Source organism: Microcebus murinus, chromosome X (genome assembly GCF_040939455.1).
Source record: "Microcebus murinus isolate Inina chromosome X, M.murinus_Inina_mat1.0, whole genome shotgun sequence".
Classification (NCBI taxonomy): Eukaryota; Metazoa; Chordata; class Mammalia; order Primates; family Cheirogaleidae; genus Microcebus; species Microcebus murinus.
The window spans coordinates 112809234-112829175 of NC_134136.1; the positions used below are offsets into that span (position 1 = coordinate 112809234).

At 39.0% G+C, this 19942-nt stretch overlaps 1 pseudogene; it reads right to left on the reverse strand.

The window, feature by feature from the left end:
* Positions 1 to 12689: 12689 nt before the first annotated feature.
* Positions 12690 to 14685, reverse strand: LOC105855586 (nucleolar transcription factor 1-like; annotated as a pseudogene).
* Positions 14686 to 19942: the final 5257 nt, after the last annotated feature.

Consider the following 19942-nt stretch of genomic DNA (forward strand, 5'->3'; position numbering starts at 1 on the left):
CAGGGAGTAGCAAACCAATGCCCAGATCTATAAGCCTGCTGAAATTTCTAGTCTAGGTTCCACATTCCTGCTTGAATGATACCTTCTTCTTGATCAGACACACAAAGGCCTGTGTTTCTGTGGTGTAGTAAGGTACAGCTGGGATAGAGTAGGATGAGAACTGTCTTAAGTATGAGACATCCAGGTTGTCTTCCTGCCTATAACAGTTTCTGGGACTATATGCTGTAGGCTAAGGCAGAGGAGAGAGAAGAGCTATTTCTTATCATCACTTAGCTGCCAAGCCCTGGCATTCTTTCACCAAATTGCGTAACCGGAGACAGCAGGTGTATTTCAGAAGCACATGGACCACCATCCCACCTCCCCAGCACACACACACACACATACACACACACACACACACACACACATGCCCCTCAAATAGGTCTCCCTCCAGGCCCACTCCATCAAATATACTCCTATCAGCTTTTTAATGCTGGAAAATTCACAATTAGAGTTTTATTCCTTCAATGTAAGCCCCTGTTTCTTAGTAGTATGCATATAATCCTAGGAGATATAACATCTTAACCCCTTCATTTATGAATTCAAACAAACCCACAATGTTGTAATGAGCTCCTTCAAAATAGTCATGAAATTAAAAGGATAAGCTCTATTAATCATTTCTACTTTACATATACAGGTAGAGAGAGGATGAGGCAAAGAAGGAAGCAGAAAGGGGAGTCTTGTGATCTACATAAGGATCAGCTCAACAGAGACAAAAACTACCATTATTTTACTCAACCCAACATCTAATTGGTATAAAGAAGACTCAACACAGGTGTTCATTCTTTATACATTATAAGGCATACTCTTTTCTCTGAATGAAATATATAATAAAATAAAATTTAAAAATGAGATTCAGATCAAATGCCCTGTTTGGGAACCTGGGAAAGAAATTCATCAGAAAATTCTTCATGATTTCATCCATTTGGCCAACAGAGATATTGTTATATGGTATTTTTCTAAGTCCCCAAGCTTATTTATATCACTTTGCTATCCTCATAACATCTGTGCTCTTAGAAGAGTAGTAATAAACTTAACTGAATATTTTTCTGTTTAGCCAGGAGAAGATGCATAAAAACATGGAAACATAAAAAATGTCATAATGTGATAGTGTAGTGAAAGTATAACACTCATAAACAGAGCATAAATTGGTGGACAAATTTGGCCATTTTATCAAAATGTATCATGTGATGTAATTTAAAGTAGCAATACATTTCCCAGAAAGTTATTGTATATAGCAGCACCCTAACAAACAAGTGAACCAAGATTTATGATATATATAAGATATGAAAATATTCATTGTAACATTACAAATGTTGGAAACACCCTAAATGTACATTAGTAGGTTAAATAAATTATGGCTTATTCACACAATGGAATATTATGCAGCCACTACAATGAATTAAATAAATGTATGTGCCCTGATATAGAGGTACACAAGATATTTTATTAAGTAAACTGTATGCATATTATCATGCATATATATTTTACATGGAAAATGGACAGGCACTTTTTTCTGTGGTTACCTCTTCAGACAGAGATGTCAGCGGGGGAAAAATTTTACTTTTCATTTCATAGTCTTCTGAATTGTTTGGACTTTCTTTTTGGAAGGGACCATTACTTCTGTAAGACAAGGAAAGAAAAAAAGGGGAAAAAGAGAAAAGCAAATTGCCCTTCTTGAAGCACACCTAAGTGTTATTTTGGGCTATGTTCTTTCTTGGATATTGGCCACACTGGGTTAGAGGAGGTTGGCATTATCTTCCCCAATGTGCACTGAACATCTGTGTCTCTGTATATATTATAGATTCATCTTCATGAACTGATATCTATATTATTTGAATCAGTGTAAATAGCTCATAGTACTTCTTGCGGTAACAAGTTTCATAAGTTTATCACCCTGACTTCACAGCCCTATCAGGGGTGCAGAGAAGAGAGGGATCTAAATATAGTCCTTTCAATTGTCAAGAGCTGTTTTCCAGGTGCAGGATCATAAAGGCTTGATGAGTAAGTCAGTGTTCATCCCTCAATGTCTTTCAAAAATGTAGATAGTCTTAGACTATTTCTCCTGCTCAACTTTGTCTTTCCAAGCAGAAGAATCACAAATCTTTTCATCTGTCTTCAAATAGACCCCTTGTTTGTCCAGTCATTTTGGCTGCCTTCTCTGGGAACTTTCCAACTCCAATATGAATTTTTAAGAGGTTTTAGAATCAGAATTGCAAATGATTTTCTCAGCATGGTTGTGGGGGGATTTTATACAGTGTTTTGTTTCCACTGCCTTTTTTCTTGACAAGTCTCACTGCTTGGCCAGCTTTTTGGAACAAGTTATCCAACTCCTTTTAGCCATTCTTTTCTCTCTGCAAGACACCAACACCTCCAGGTGAAAATGGAAAATGTTCAGATGATTCTAAATCATAAAATCCCAGAATGGAACTCAAGGGGTCATTAGATATAATCTTGTCTAAACCCGCCCATTATATAAATGGGGGAAACTGAGGCCCAGAGAGGTTAAGCAGTGACTCCAACTTAAATCTCCCAACTTCTATGCCAGCCCCCTCTCCCCTTATCTGTGTGCAGGAGAGATATTAAAAATATTTATTAGCTGGATATAGCCCAGGCACTGGACTGAAAACCTACCTGAATGTTGGGGCAGGGTCCTGAAGGTAGCCAAATATGGTAGGCAATAGCTCTTTATTTTCTGGGTCAAGGAGTGGTCTGAGTGGTGCTGGGGAAGGGCAGAGGTAGCTTCAGTGCAGGTGGGGGAGGCTTGTGGAACTGAGAGCAGCATCTCTTGACCAACCAAGTATTTCAATATATTAATGACTGGGACAGTCATTCCCGTGTACCCCAGTTGTATAGCAGTTGTGTCTATATGGTGTTTTGGTCTAATTTAGATAAAACTTAGGTATATGTTGTTTTTTTTTTTTTCATTTGTATGCTTTAATGTGTGAAGTCTCAGATGCTCTGGAAAAATGATGTGCTTTAAATCTTTCCAGATTTAGACATCATGAAAATGACTTCCAGGTACTCCAAACATTAGACATAATTAACCAAGTCTAAGGGTCTCACACATCCAGTGGCATTAGAGTACATCAGGCTTTTAATATCACTCATAAAAATGAAATCCTTAAATTGCAAAATAGATGCATCTGCACAGAAATATGAGTCTCTAAAAATGCATGAGCGGCTGCTTATCCATCTTTAAGTAAAAATGAGTCACAGTAATGTTTCCCTCTGTGCAAAAGATTTTAAATTGTGATTTATGCAGTTTAAAAGCAGCTAAGTAGCCCTTGTCAGTAAGACTATCACGAGATGGTTTGATGGAGACAATTTTGGACAAATTACCTAATCAACTCAATTCCCCTTCCTCAGAGCAGAAAAGTAAGGAATACCCAACCCCAGGAATGGATGTGTGCACATGTGTGTTTGTGTGTGTGTGTTTATGAAGAGATTCTTTGTTCTCTCATTCTGTTTTCCTCTCTCCAGCTCCTCAGGAGTTACTGCATAAGACACAGCATACGTGAAAGCTAAATAATAGCATGTACAGAAATGTTTCCCCCCTCCCCTGCCTAAGATCAAAACATCTCTCTCACAGCTTGAAATGCCAACATTCCATCCTGCCTTTAGGAGTCCCCAAATAAAACAAAATTATTCCTACAAAGCTTCAAATACTTATTTCTCTTTTCCTCCATAGAAAAATAGGATTTAGGGTCTCACAAAAATATATTTTCTCATCTATATGTTTAAAAGATCTTTCAAAAATATAAAATGTTAAATCACATTTTGTCCCACTGTTAGAGAGGTAATCTTTATTGAAAATAAAGACGTCATGAATAGAGGTATGGAAGAGGCTCAATGACATATTTGTGGAATGTTGGATGAATGAAAAAAATAATCAATACATATATCAATTAGACCTCAACAAAGCTGTATGAAAATTAAGTCATAGGAGCATAGATATTTGAACAAAGGACTTCTGATGCCAAATTCTATATCATTTAGGGTTTAATCAGAAAAGCGAAACCACTACACACACATGCATGTGCACACACATGCATGCACACACACAAAGAGGTTTGACCTTACACAATTGTGGGAGCTGGTTAAACAGTCTCTGTAAGGTTGTTATCTTTGTTTGTGATGCTGCAGCTTAAAGTCCACAGGGCAGGCAGTGGGGGAAGGGAGGATGGATATGAAGTGAGGAAAAGCAAGAATGAGCCAGAACTCACAAGCACAAGCTGAAGACAAGGATGAGTTGAAACCTCTGTCAGTACTTGTTGCCTCTGACCTCAGTGGTTTGATTGTTCTGTAAAGACTGGGGAGCCTTCATCACAGAGCTAAACCCACACACCCAACCCAGGAGTAGAAGCAGCCGAAAGAGGAGCCAGGGGAAAGTAGAGCAGTTAAAGCACAGCTGCTGTCTCACTCCAACGAGGTGACTTAGCACATCACTGACAATGTGTGTGAGTTACAAAATGGCTGTTGTTCTCTTCTGCCCTCCAAATATCACATAATAATCTCTCTTGTGGCCCACCCTAACCAGAAACATATAAGAAATGGATAGCTAAAAAAAATGTAGCTCAGCCTTGCCAAGTTGACACATTGCAAAAGCAGGAGAGAAGTGTTAACACATTTCTGACAACCAGGTCCTCAAAAAGTAGGACTGAAGGTTTTTGCCCAGCAGGGCATAGAAGAAAGCAAAGGTGCTATTTGATATAAACAGAGGTAAGAAGTAATATACTTGGTTAGTATATTACCACCTGTTTCCTTCATTAAAAATGTGTGTTGACTATTTAATCTGTGTTAGTCCCTGTAATAAGTTACACTTTCCAAAGACGGCTACAACAATATATCCCTGCCAACATGTTCATCTTACATTGTGATGTTGACACTCCTATGTCAAGATATGTGGTCTATGTTAATTCCCCTTATGTCTGTATAGGACTGTGCCTATGGCAGAAGTGATGCTACATGACTTCTGAGGCTAGTTCATAAAGATTATTAATTTCTACTGGGCTCTCTATCTTTCTGGAGATTTTCATCATTGACCAAGTCCTCCTGTTATGAAGAAGCCCAATCCACATGAAGAAGTCACATGTATATGTCCCAGTTGATATTTTCAGCTATGATCTCAGCATCACCCAGCCAGCATCACTCACTAAACACATAAGTCTTTAAGTATTCTCCCCCGTCAAAATTGTTGGCAAATGGAGCAGAGAGATGAGCTGTTACACTGAGTCTTGCCCAAATTACAAATTTGTGAGAAAAATTAATATTGTTATAATTATCTAAATCCTTTTGTTTTAATATTGGGTTGATTGGCTCAAAGCTAAGTTTTTAATCAATACTTTTGTATAAATAATTTTTTAAGAAATGTAATCTTGAGATAATTGTAGATTTGCATGCAGTTGTAAGATGCAATACAGAGAGATCCCATATACTCTTCACCTAATTTCCCTCAATGGTAACATCTTTCTTTAACTATAGTACACTACTACAACCAGGAAATTGACATTGATGTGATACAATCCACCATTCTTATCTAGGTTTCACCAGTTCTACATGTGATCATTAGTGTGTGTGTGTGTGTGTGTGTGGTTCTATGCAATTTTATCACATGTGTAGTTTGTGACCACCACTATAGTAAAGACACAGAACAGTTCTACTACAAGGAATTCTTTGTGCATCCTTCGTAGCCACAGCCACCCCACTCCTACCACCACCACCCCTCGACCTCTAGCAACCATTACTCTATTTTCCATCTCTATGATTTTGTCATTTTAAGAATTATATAAATGAAGGCTGGGTGCAGTGGCTCATGGCTATAATCCCAGCATCTCGGGAGGCTGAAGTGGGAGCATTGCTTGAGGCCAAGAGTTTGAGACTAGCCTCAGCAACATAGCAAGACCCCATATCTAAATAAATAAATTAATTAAATTAAATGGTTAAAGGGTAATTTTCTCCTTTTATTTTTTTTATTTCAGCACATTATGGGGGTAAAAATGTTTAGAATGTTTAGGTTATGTATAGTACCTTTGCCCCCACCTGAGTCAGAGCTTCAAGTGTGTCCATCCCCCTGATGGTGTGCATCACACCCATTAGGTGTGAATATACTCACCACTTCCTCCCCCCTCCCATCTGCCTGACACCTGATGAATGTTACTCCTATATGTCCACTTAGGTGTTGATCAGTTAATACCAATTTGCTGGTGAGTACATGTAGTGCTTGTTTTTCTATTCTTGGGATATTTCACTTAGTAGAATGGGCTCCAGCTCTATCCAGGATAATACAAGAGGTGCTATCTCACCATTGTTTTTGTGGCTGAGTAGAACTCCATGGTATACATATACCATATTTTATTAATCCACTCATGTATTGATGAGCACTTGGGTTGTTTCCACATCTTGGCAATTGTGAATTGTGCTGCTATAAACACTCAAGTGCAGATGTCTTTTATATAGAATATCTTTTGTTCCTTTGGGTAGATGCCCAGTAATGGGATTGCTGGATCAAATGGTAGATCCACTTGTATCAATTTAAGGTATCTCCATATTGCTTTCCATAGAGTTTGAACTAGTTTGCAGTCCCACCAGCAGTGTAGGAGTGTTCCTATCTCTCCGCAACTATGCCAACATTTACTGTTTGGGGACTTTTTGATAAAAGGCATTCTCACTGGAGATAAGTGATATCTCATTGTGGTTTTGATTTGCATTTCTCTGATGATTAGAGATGTTGAGCATTTTTTCATGTTTGTTGGCCATTAGTCTATCTTCTTTTGAAAAGTTTCTGTTCATGTCCTTTGCCCACTTTTTGATAGGATTGTTTGATTTTTTGTTGCTGATCTTCCTGAGTTCTATAAATTCTAGTTATCAGCCCTTTATCAGAAGAATATTATACAAATGAAATTGAAATCACATAGTATGTAAACTTTCAAGATCATCTTTTTATACCCAGCATAATTCCCTGGAGACCCATCCAAGTTGTTGCATATACTGATAGCATATTCCTTTTTATAGCTGAGTAGTATTTTCTGGTATAGATGTACCATAGTTGTTTAAGTGTTCATTCATTAAAGAGCATCTGGGTTGTTTCAAGTTTGGGGATATTATAAATAAAGCTCTATGAGCATTAATGTATAGTTTTTTTGTTGTGAACATAAGTTTTCAGTTCTCTAGGATAAATGACCAGGAACGAAATTGCTGGGTTGTATGGTAAGCATGTGTTTAGTTTTGTAAGAAACTGTCATACTCTTCCAGAGAGGTGGGACCATTTTACATTCCCATCAGCAATGTATGAGTGATCTGGTTTTTCTGCATCATCACCAGCATTTGGTGTTATCATTATTTTTATTTTAGCTATCCTGCTAGGAATGTAGTGATATAATAACATTTTTTAGTAATATGATTTAACTAGATGGGCATGATCTCTGTTCCTTTCTGTTTCCATCAAGGTTCTTATTTTCTTCAGAGCTTCTAGGCCTAGGGTCTGCTGAGAAACTTCTCAACCATGTCAAATGGTGAGAGGACATCATTTTTTTTTTTTTACACCACCTCTTCCCCTTTGGCCATTCTCCATATAATGGAGAAAAGAATGAGTTATTTGGGGTCTGTGGCTAATGGCTGGCTTTCCTTTCTTAGAAATCACTCCTAAAAGACATGCAGAGGCAGAATGCACTTTGTTCCAAAAAAGATTTAAATAAATTTTCTGCAAGATATTTTAAGCAAATGAGAAATTTGAGATAAAAAAGATAAGGATAGGGAAAAGATTAAATATAAAGTTAAATATATAAAATGCATTAGGTCTCTTGCAATTGAGTAAAAAATGTCTATACATTTGTAGAATTAAGAGGCAGAAGTGGTAAGTTATCTAATTCACAACACTTATAGGGAAAGAATAAATCAGTTGCTCAGAGAAGCCAGCTTAGTTCTGACACCAGAGCAGAAATTCTCCCATGTCTACAGAAGCCACATAGGTAATGAATGAAGTAGATTGGGAATAAGACAGCAGGGAGTGGGGAATAAGCAGACTGGGAATAAGACAATGGAGAGTGTTAAACTGAAAAGCACAGATACAGTCCAAAAGGGCAGTTACTACTCAGCCTCAGCCAATATTGCTGAGAGGGAAGTGTAGGCCCAGTGTTGCCAGATTTGAGTCATCTCAACTCTTAACATATTAGTAACTATATCAGTTAAAATACTAACTGAACAAATCACTTTTGCAGTCCAGAGTTTGTCTACCACTGACAATTTAAAATCTCTGGCCTCAAAGAGTAGGCAGGAACATCTCTCTCAGCCTACCGTTGGGTAAATATTGAATGCTACTTAGTTGATGGTTATGCTTTCTGACTTGTAGTTGGTCCTATGTGGTACTATAGGCTGTCATAGTCTGCCAACAGTAATACAAATATGAACAAAAGACTTGAATAGGCACTTCACAAAAGAAGATATCCAGATTGCCAATAAACATATGACAAGATGTTCAACATTATTAGTCATTAGGGAAATATAAATTAAAACCACAATGAGATAAAATACATACCCACCAGAATGGCAAATATCAAAAAAACCCACTTAAATGTGGGTGAAGATGTGGAGCAACTGGAATGCTCATTCATTGCTGGTAGGAATATGAAATCATACATCCTTGTTGTTTCTAATAAAATTTAAAATATTCCTTCTTCATGACCTAGCAATTCATCTTCTAAGCATATGTTAACCAAAAGAAATGAATGTATATATCCACAGAAATAATTGGACAAGAATGTTCAGAGCAGCTTTATTAAAAATAGATGTTAACTGAAAGCATCCTAAATGTCCATCAACAGGAAAATGAGTAAACAAAAGCTTTGGAGTATATTCATACAGTGGATAAGCAATAAAAAGAATTAATTAGGATGCATCCAACAACATAGATTAATCTCAGAAACATTAGTTTGGGTGAAAGGAGCCATACACAAGAGTACTTACTGTATGGTTTCATTTATAGAAAGTTCAAGAACAAGCAAACTTATGGCAATTTAAAAATTGGTTGCCTCTGTGGTTTGAGGAGTCGATTAGAAAGACTCAAAGAAATGAAGTTCAAGAACAAGAAAAAAAGTTCAAGAACAAAACTTATGGTAATTTAAAAACTAGTTGCCTTTATAGGTGGGGGGATTGACTCTGGCAGATGGAAATGTTCTATGTCTTGAGCTGAGTGATGGTTACATGGTATATATCTTTGTTAAAATCCTCCAAACTGTATATATAAGATTGGTTCACTTTATAGTGTGTCAATTATATCTCAGTGATATGCTAAAATGATAGCTGGGTCTTGGCAGAGAACTGAACAAGGTACTGCTGGCCTGGCCCAACCAACCTATCCAGCTCCACACAGGGAAGAAATGTCAGCCTCCTTGTTGGCATGTTGTACTTGGGTACATGTGCTGAGCCAGTTCCACAAACAGATGGTAAAACATGCAAATAGAGTGCCCATGAGAGAAAATGCTTCTTTCCTCAGAAGACTCCTACCATACAGACAGGCAGTACATGCTAGTGTGAAGAAAATATCTTTGGGGTCAAATGACATTGATTCAAATTCTGGCTCCCCCAGATATTAGCTGAGTTACTCTGAGCGAATTCTTTCACTATTCTAAGCCTCTTATTGCCTATTATAAAATGAGTATAATAATACTTTCTTCAAAATGTTGCCATGGAGATTGTCTATAAAGTGCTCACCTAACACAGTAACACACATATAAGAAAGTAGTCAATGAACGGTAGCATTTCACTCTATAGTCGCATAGGGACCAAATGTCTGAACATCTGCCCTTCAAGGCTTGTCTAAAATCTCCTTAAAGATCTTTTCATATTCTAAGACTCCTAGGAGCAGTAACACACTGAGTCCTTAACACCTTAGTACAAATTACCTTTAGCAAGAAATTACTTCCTCAGAGACAAGCAAGGTGGGCAAGTTATAGGGTAATTTACTGGAGGTGGATGTGGGGGAAAGCACTGTTAATGGAGGATGCGTGTGTCACTTAGGGCTCTCTGTTTTCAAGTAACTGATACAAGCTGTGCTTAACTGAAGGCAGAGATGGCAAATCAGGCTTGGACTTGCAGAAATCAAGGTCACTCTAGAGGCCATAGAATTCATAGCCTCCGACTTAAAGCAGGACATAACTAATTACTACATGACCTCCAAATGTTTCTTTGCATCAGTTCCTCAAGATTCAAAGTCTTAGGAGAGAACATCAGATTAGTCAAGCTCAGATCAGATTCTCCATCCTGGCTCTCAAAGTGGGCAAGGCAAGGAAGGACTGAATGCCTTCCATTTCCAAAGGGTGAGGCAGGAACCTGGAAATACCTTACATCAAAACTACCTTAATGAGGGAGAGATATTCCTTAAAAGAAAATTGGGGTACCCATGGGAAGTGGCAGTGGATGTTGGGCAGCTGATAAACAAATGTCTACCAGGAAAAACACAGAATCGAGTAATGGAGGGCCATAAAACGCCCTTTCCTCCTTCTTAGCAGATTCTTAAGTGACTTTATATTTGGTATTTAATGACCTTTTTAGTGATCCCATTATTAAATTCATTTCAACAATAGCTCTAAGCAGTAGAGAGGGACTATCAATTTATTTCCTCATTAGTGACCTGTTCCATCTCTTGTAGTCCAAGTCTTTCTGTGGAGGTCAGCAAGAAGCCTGGAGCAAATATTTAAGAGAATCATTGTGTGGTACTTTTTTACACATATAAAAATTGAAAGATTAGAACAGCTTCTTGCACAAATCATAGGAAAGCAACTGTACTAGCAAATTATACACAGTAGTCATTAGAATATTAAAATACAGAGAAATTTCAATTTTAGTTTGTTTAAATGTTGCCAGAATAAATATTCTACTTTCACAGAAATATTAGCTTGGTGTTGTCCACGATAGCCTTCCAGGGAAAAAGGGGGCCAAAATATAAATTTGAAAATTTGTACCTAAAGTTTATTTTAATTTTTAATTTTTTCCATTTTTCTTATATGTGTTTTTTCTCAGCTTGAGAGAAACCATGTACTGCCATACTAAAAATTTTTTTGTATTCAATATCAACTCTACCACAAAAGATGTTTTAGTTTAATCTGTATGTGTATGAGTGTGTATCTACATAAAGTGGTTGTAAATTTTGACAACTGCCTTTTCTATTTTGATTGATATAATATGATAGCTTTTTTGGAATCAGTTCTGAATTATGTGTGCATGTCAACCAATTCCAAGTACACTTCTACTCCATAAGCATCTTCATGTAGTAGTAAAAAAAAAAAAAAAAAAAAAATCTTGTTTTTACCATGTCACTGTGCTTCACAAAAAATCATTTTTATATTATATCACAAAACAAATAACTGAATCCTTAATGTTGGACTTTTTAAATGAATTTTCCATAGAATTAGTAATAATGCCATACTTTTCCATAGAATTAGTAATAATGCCATAATTTCCCTTTTATAGAATGAACTTCTAGAAATTTTACAATAAATTGGGTGAAAAAAATTTAGCCATCATTGGCATTAATGGATTATTTTATTTGAAGCACCAATATCACTGATGTAAAACCGACCTCACTTAATTCTTTGTGAAGTTCTGCTAATGGAGTGAACACACTCCATTTTTGATATGTGCGTATGAAAATTTGGATAAAAATGAATGAAAATGATTTAGGAAAATGATGGTTTGATCTAAATTAAAAGTCATGCTTTACTGAGTAAACACACCTCTGAAGATGTACATATTAACTGCCCTCTTTGGGCCCAGGCTTCTCAAATTAACTACTATGTTTCAAAATAGATGTTTATGTATCTCTCACAGATATACCTCCTCGGATTTTAGATAATCAATCACTGGCATTATTTTGGCTCCTACAGTGGATGGTTAATGTCTCTCCAAAAATTTGTGCAAATTACATGCTCATAATCAACTTTCTTGTGAAATGGAAAGTCAGTAGTTTTCATTAATTATCATGCTCTTCATTTTTTAGGGGGTAGGAAATGCCTCATCCATGGCTTAGAGCTTAAAATAAAATATATATACATATATATATATCTCACATATAAAAAACACTTGGCCCCTCCCCTATGAGTGGGTCCAGGCAGCTCCTTCCTGTAGGGGGTAGGGAAGAGGATCACCAGGGCAGTGCCTACTTTCTCAAAGATACCTGTCCTCCTTTCCCCACATGTTGCTTGCCTCCAGTTACAATATAGGGCTCCAGGCAGCAAGCTCCTCTGAGAAAGAAGGGGTCCTTCCCAAGCTTTCACCCCACCTTGGATTAGGATGCAGGTGTGGAGGGCCTCATTGAATTCTTTGGGATCCCCCACCTCGACTTCCTGGCCCATTATCCATGCTGGAACTGCAAGTCAAAAGTGAGTGGGGTGGGCGGGGCCAGTCCAGTACTGGCTTAGGCTGACGGTTGCTCTCCCTGGTTGCTTCTCCCAGGGCTGACGTCTCTGAGGTTGCAGAGTCCTAGCCTAAACTCCTCTAGCCCCTTACCCCCACTGTATTTTGTTTAAGAAAAAGAAAGAAAGAAAGCAGGGGAGGTCAGGGGGCAGAGGAACAGAACACAGGGAAGAAACAAAGGTGGTCAGCTGGGCAGGGAGCTCCTGCGCTCTCCCTGACTGCCCCAGGGGTGCTGAGCCTCAGTTGGAATCAGAGTCTGCAGAGTCCCCTGAAGAGGAGGAGCTGGAGCTGCTGCTCTTGGACTTCTTGTCTTCCTCAAGTCATCCTTGTCATCATCCTTGTCCTTTTCATCCTCCTCATCCTTGATACTAAAGTCAGAGGAGCTCCAAGTCCCATCATCTTCCTTTGCTTCATCCTCATCCTCAATATCCTCATCCTCTTCATCTTCCTCCTCAGACTCTGACTTGGACAGCAGGGTAGCCAGGTTGGACGTAGGGGATGGGCCTTGCAGCTTGGCCATGCTCTTACGTTTATTGGAGATGTACTCTTTATATGCTGTGTAGTCCTGGGCAGACAGACTCTTGACCCAATAGTCCAAGTGCACATTGCACTGCTTTTGTGCTCCTTGGCCAGCTTTGTGTAGTGCTCCTTTTGGCTCTGGGGGTTGTGCTTCCAGCGGCTGCCAATCTCTGCCATGTGTTCCTTCAGTGTCAGGTGATTCAGCTCCCTGTTGGAGAGCAGCTCCTAGGAGAACTTCTGGAAACTGTTCATGCGAGGCTTCTTGGGTTCTCCCTGGAACTTCATCTTCTTGAAAGAGTTTGTAGCAGTTGAAGGTACATGCATCTCATTCAGCTTTCTCTCATATTGATTTTGGTTTTCAGCTGCCTTCTTAATCCATATTATTCTCCTTCTCTGTATTATTCCAGGTCATCTCCGTAGCTTTCAAGGTCTTCACCCAGTTGTTCTTGAGGCAGGCCAGGTAGTTGCCGATGAAGCTCTGTTCCCAGACCTCCTCGACTTTCCTGGGGGGCTCTGGAAGCTTGCCCCATTCCTCACACACCCCGCTGGATTTCCTTTCCAACTGCACCTTGAGCACTGCCTCCCAGGCCTTGTACTTGGCCTTCCTTCTACTCAGACAAGTCATTCCACTTTCAGGCCAGTGAGCAGGTCAGCTTGCTATCAGAGAGCTCAGGCTGTTTCTCCTGCAGCTGCCACTCCTTCTCCTCAAAAAAGATTAACCAGGCCAACACAGGCCACTCAGCTTTCTCTGATCTGCCCTTGTCCCATTCCTGGGCTGGCTTCTTGGAGGCCAGGCTGGTGGCGTGCTTCTTGTTGATGTTCAACATCTTCTCCCTCATGACCAGCTGCTGCTCCTCCTCAGGCAGACTCTGGAGAAAACGGAGCAGTCCCACCCTGTAATCTTTCTTTTTCTGGATTAACTTCTTGTGATAGGTATCCTTCTCCTTCTGGGAGAGCAGCTTCCACTGCTGGCTGCATAACACCAGGTGCTCTCTTACTGGGCATGTCCTGCACATCGGCCATGAGCTCTAATGAGTACAACGAGTAGCTGGTCTGAGGTATCTTGGTGGGTTGCCCATCAAACTTGTCCTTGAGTTGGCATTCAGCCTTGGTGAGGGTGGGCTTGGTGATGCCCACCTCACTGATGTTCAGCTCAAGGTGCTTCTGGATATAGTCCTGCATAATCTCGTACTTCTTCCCCTGCTCCAAGGCCTTAGGAATCCATTTCAGTCTCTTTTAGTCTGATAGCTGAGATCACTGCTTCCCCAGGGAGTCCTTCACATCCTTTGAAGTGGCATCTGGCCGCACTTTGAGATATACCTTCTTCTCTTGGATGTACTACAGTTGCTGGGGGGGTTGGAGTTTTTTGGGTATGTCCAACTTCTTGGCATTCTGTATTGGATCAGGGTGGTCCTCCCTGAATCCAGCCAGGTTTTTCTCAATCCCCTGTTTCTCTGTCTGGAAGTCCTGAATATATTTCATCTTCTTCTCCAGAAGCTTCTTGTATTTCTTGGACATAGAGTCTTAATCAGGTTGAGGTTGTTCATCTCAGGTTGAAGCAGAACTAAGGGCTCAGAGGCCTCTTTGGGAAGTCTGGGTGTTTGAGTTTTTTGCCTTTGTGAGAATTTTTAACATTTTTAGTATCTAGAATCAATTCTGTCAAGTTAGGAACTTCTTCACCTCTTTAGAAACCTCTACCCATTTGAGTTTGCACATCTCCAGAGAAGTCTTTCAGTGCTACTTTTTGCCAGTCCATGTGTGACTTGGTGGTTTTGAACATGGAGCTGTCATTGGATGAAAGGTTGTTCTTCATGCATTGCAGCAAAGTCAGCATGTCTTCCTAGGCTCAGCAGTCTTGGCCTTTGGGGGCAGCCATTTCCAGGTCTGTGGGGCAGTCTGCTCTTCTGTTTATCCTCCAGCTGTTCAGTCATCGCCTCAGTTGTACTGGCTGGGCAATCCAGGATCAAAGTCACCTCACCCTTTAGAAGACATACCAGTCCTCACTCAAGCAAGCTGAGAAGTGATGGACTTTATATCCCAACCTTCCCAAAGAGGAGGGGGGTACAGGTCCACACTCTCAGAGAAACCCAGCCAAGACTCTAATTAGATAATGGGTTAGTGAGGATGGGAGTGAACTCCTCCTCTTCTTCCTAACCCCCTCTCCCAGCTCCTATAGCCTGAGCTCCATGGTGTGCCCACTCCCCTTCCCACAAAAGACTGCTCCCTGCTCCTGTGTGCAACAAGCACCTGCCCTCTGCCCTCCTTCCCCCACCATAGCAAAAAAAAAAAAATCTCCTCCTTGGAGCACCCACCCAGTGGGGGTACCAGGCTGGAAAGTTTATACTTCATTTTTTAAAGCTCATTGTAACTGAAATGGTTTATTGCAAAATAAATGTATTATCAAATAATAAAATTGTTGTGGATTAGTGTCATACAATAAAGACAAAACCACTGTAGCAAGAGCATTCAGATTAATCTCTATATAAAGGGTTGGCAAACTATTGCCTGCAGACTAAATCTAGCCCACAACCTATTTTTGTAAATAAAGTTTTATTAGAACACTGGCACTTTCTTTCATTTATGAATACTGTGTATGGTTGCAACAGAGACCATATGACCCACAACACCTAAAATATTTACTATCTGGCACTTTAAAAAAAATGTTTGGTGACCCCTGCTCTATCTGCAACACAGCAGCGCTGGTCAGCCTCTATTTCCAGTACATATTTTATATTGACCTAATCTAGAGTTTCTCAACATCAGCACTGTTGATATTTTGGGCTGGATAAGTCTTTGTTGTGGGGAAAATTGTCCTGTACATTGTGGGATATTTAGCAGCATTCACAATCTCTGCTCACTAGGTGCCATTAGCACCCTCCCACTTTTAATGATCAAAAATGTGTATAGACAGTGCCAAATATCCTCTGGTGGGAAAAATAACCCATGGTTGAAAAATCACTGACCTAACCTATAATTTACCACCTATCTCCAAAATTGGGACATGGCAGTGTCATGCAACTTGAGGCTGTGGCATAATCTATAGGACAATAGGTCAGTACTACAAATGGCCAGCAGAAGCAAAGCTGTGTGGAGTATTTTTCCCACTACCTTCCAAAGCTAGTGGGCATTAGGTGTCTGTAGTCACTGCTAAAGCACACATTATCACATCATTGATTATCCTGCATTCTGTCCTTGGAAAGGTTATGTTAGTTCTTTGTGTTTGGAAAAGGTCAGGAAATGAGGAATGGGTTATTGTTAATCATTTTTTATATTTAACTACGTGTTAAGGTAATAACTTGGTTCACTGCCTGTGTATCGTACACACTGCTACAGAAGATTATGGCAGAGGCTTTAAGTATAAAGTAGAAATCTAAACCATGTGAGATGAGTGGGTAAATAAGCAATACATAATAAATCCAGTACAAGATTTCTATCTTCCTAAGTCTTTGGATTCCTTCACCTATTTCATACCAAGAAACGTTTAGCATCTTAACTATTTTTACTCTGAACCCCTTATTGAATCCAGTTGAATAAACAATTAGAACCACATCCACATTCTTAAGGTAACACAATGAAATTAGAATCTCCTAGTAAGTGCTTCTTAAACAATGAATTCAGCCTGATCTAGTATGTTGTCCTACTTTTGTTAGTATAGCACCTATTGAACTGATTCTGATTCTTGCCAATATACATTAGTAAATTTACAATTTGCCAACTGAAGCCTGCCATAACCTGATTCTAATATAGGTGTGGCAATGATCAGAAGTAGTGGGTTAAGATTGCAGTCCCCAACCCCAACGGGCCATAGCCGTGTACCATCTGTGGCCTTTTAGGAAAACAGGGATATGCATCACTGCCTGAACTCCACCTCCTCCTACAGCTTCCCTCCATGCCTCTCCATAGAAAAATTGTCTTCTATGAAACTGGTCCCTGGTGCCAAAAAGGCCAAAAAGGTTGGGGACCACCGGCCTAAGAAGTCAAGAGAATTCTTTCCCCTTTTCAAGGTAACACTCTAAGGTGGTTACAGGGTCTTCAAAGAATGAAGGACAGCCTCATCAACCAGGAGAGGAAGGAAGCTTCCATGGGGTTTGGAGTACTGAGTTATATGATTCTTACCATATGTTCCCATTCCAATTCTTGGGATCCCACTCTCTCCTAATCCAAATATAACTTTTATGTAAAATATCTGGTAAGCCAATGTTATTATGCAGCAGCCTAAGAAAATTTGAGTTTTGTTTTCAGCAATCTCAGCCCAGTAGCTGTAAGTGATAAGATATTCCTTGAATAAAATCATAGAAATTTCACAAATTTTTGTTTTTGTCTTGATATAAGACATTAAGACTTTGAAGTTGCTCTTCTGTTTTCTTTAAGCTGTCAAGTTCAGCTAGCAGCAGCTAGCTTATACTGCAAATTTTGAATTCCTTAAGACTTTCATATTATTCTCTTAGGTTATTAAGTATGGAATGTCCAGTTTCCTTAAGTTTTAAGCTTGACAGTTGATATCTCTGACATTTCACTTTGACACTTCTTGTTTTTTTTTTTTTTTAATTATGAAGGTACATCCTCATTCTTTCAAATGAATGTTTTGGCTTGTGATTATCTTTCAAAATTTTTTAGAAGCAATTTCTGTGAAACCAGGGATAAGTCAAAAATTCGTGTTATTTCTGAATTTTAACAGCTTTATTTATTTTATTTTTTTTTTTGAGACAGAGTCTCACTGTGTTGCCCAGGCTAGAGTGAGTGCCGTGGCGTCAGCCTGGCTCACAGCAACCTCAATCTCCGGGGCTCAAGCAATCCTCCTGCCTCAGCCTCCCGAGTAGCTGGGACTACAGGCATGCGCCACCATGTCCGGCTAATTTTTTGTATATATATTTTTAGTTGGTCAATTAATTTATTTCTATTTTTGGTAGAGACGGGGTCTCGCTCAGGCTGGTTTTGAACTCCTGACCTTGATCAATCCGCCCGCCTCGGCCTCCCAAAGTGTTAGGATTACAGGCGTGAGCCACCACGCCCGGCCTTAACAGCTTTATTGAGATCTAATTTATATACCATAAAATTCATTCATAATAAGTGTATATTTATATGCTTTTTAGTAAATTTATAGTTTGCAAACATCACAAAAATCCAATTTTAGGACATTTCCCTCACCCCAATAAGACCCCTCATGTCCATTTTCAATATTTATTCTTACACTCATCCCCAGACAACCACTACCTAATTTCTCTATATATAGATTCACCTATTCTGAACATTTCATATAGATGGAATCATAGAATCTATAGTCTTCTGTGTCTGGCTTCTTTCACTTAGCAAAATGGTTTTGAGGTTCATCTGTGTTCTAGCCTGTACCAGTACTTTGTTTCATTTAACTGCTGAATAAAATTCCACTGTATGAATATGTCACAATTTGTTTATGCCTTCTTCAGTTGATGGGCATTTGGATTGTTTCTGGGTTTTGACTATCATCATTAATACAGCTAGGAACATTTGTATACAAGTCCTTGTATGAACATTGTTTTCATTTTTCTTGGATAGCTACTTTTTCCAAAGTTGCTGTACCATTTTACACATGCACCACAGTGAATTAGGGATCCTATTTCTTTACATCTTCACTAGCACTTGTTAATGTCTGTCTTTTTATTGTAGCCATTCTTGTATGTGTGAACACACATCTCATTGTGGTTTTTATTTGCATTTCCCTAGTGAATAATGATGTTGAATATTTTTGCATGTACTTGTTAGCCATTTCTATGTCTTTTTTTGGTGAAATAGCTGCTCCAATATTTTCCTCATTTTTAATTGGGTTATTTATCTTATCATTGAGTTTTAAGAGTTCTTTATATATTCCAGATATAAGACTTTTATCAGATATATAATTTGCAAATGCTTTCTCCCAATCTCTAAACTTTTTCTCCTTTTGTAACCTAAATTTTATGCTTTCAATAGTATAATTATCACCAATTATTGCATTTTGTACATGGAACATACCAAATTTGAAGAAAATTGGAATCAATGAGAAGGTTTACTTTGGTAGAGCTCTGTTTCTAAGGTTTGAAATTGAAAGGGCAATTGCAGCTGTCCAATAGCTAAAGATAATTTGATTACTTTAGCAAGTTTATAAAATTACATCTTGGGCCGGGCGCGGTGGCTCACGCCTGTAATCCTAGCTCTCGGGAGGCCGAGGCGGGCGGATTGCTCAAGGTCAGGAGTTCAAAACCAGCCTGAGCAAGAGCGAGACCTCGTCTCTACTATAAATAGAAAGAAATTAATTGGCCAACTGATATATATATAAAAAAAATTAGCCGGGCATGGTGGCGCATGCCTGTAGTCCCAGCTACTGGGGAGGCTGAGGCAAAAAGGATCGCTCGAGCCCAGGAGATTGAGGTTGCTGTGAGCTAGGCTGACGCCATGGCACTCACTCTAGCCTGGGCAACAAAGCGAGACTCTGTCTCAAAAAAAAAAAAAAAAAATTACATCTTGACCATCAGCTTGCACCTGGAGAGAAAAATAAACAATATACAAGATGCCTAAATATGATCCTGAAAAACCAAATCAATACATTTAATATACATTTCTACCATGGGTTTAATTTCCAGTAGCATTGAAAATTTTTTTACCTTGATTATCTAGGAGTTGGAAATCAAAATATAAGAGCATATTTTTCAACCTGATTAACTGAGGTTTTTTTTTTTTTAGATAAGCATTCTTACTTCAAAAGGAAGGTAGTCTTTGTAGATTTTAATTTTACAAGTGAAATGTAAATCATTTTAACCTTTTATCTGCATCTGGCTGATTTTATCAATGTAAAATAAAGCAGGTGGCTCAATTCAGGCAAATGTTTATTGAGCAGCTGTTAAATGAGGCCCTGTGCTAGGTGTGACAGGGAATATAGAGAGGAGAATAATTGCTCCTTTGTGGTTTACTAAACATAGTACCTAAGTGGAGAGATGTGCAGGACAATTTTATAAGAGTT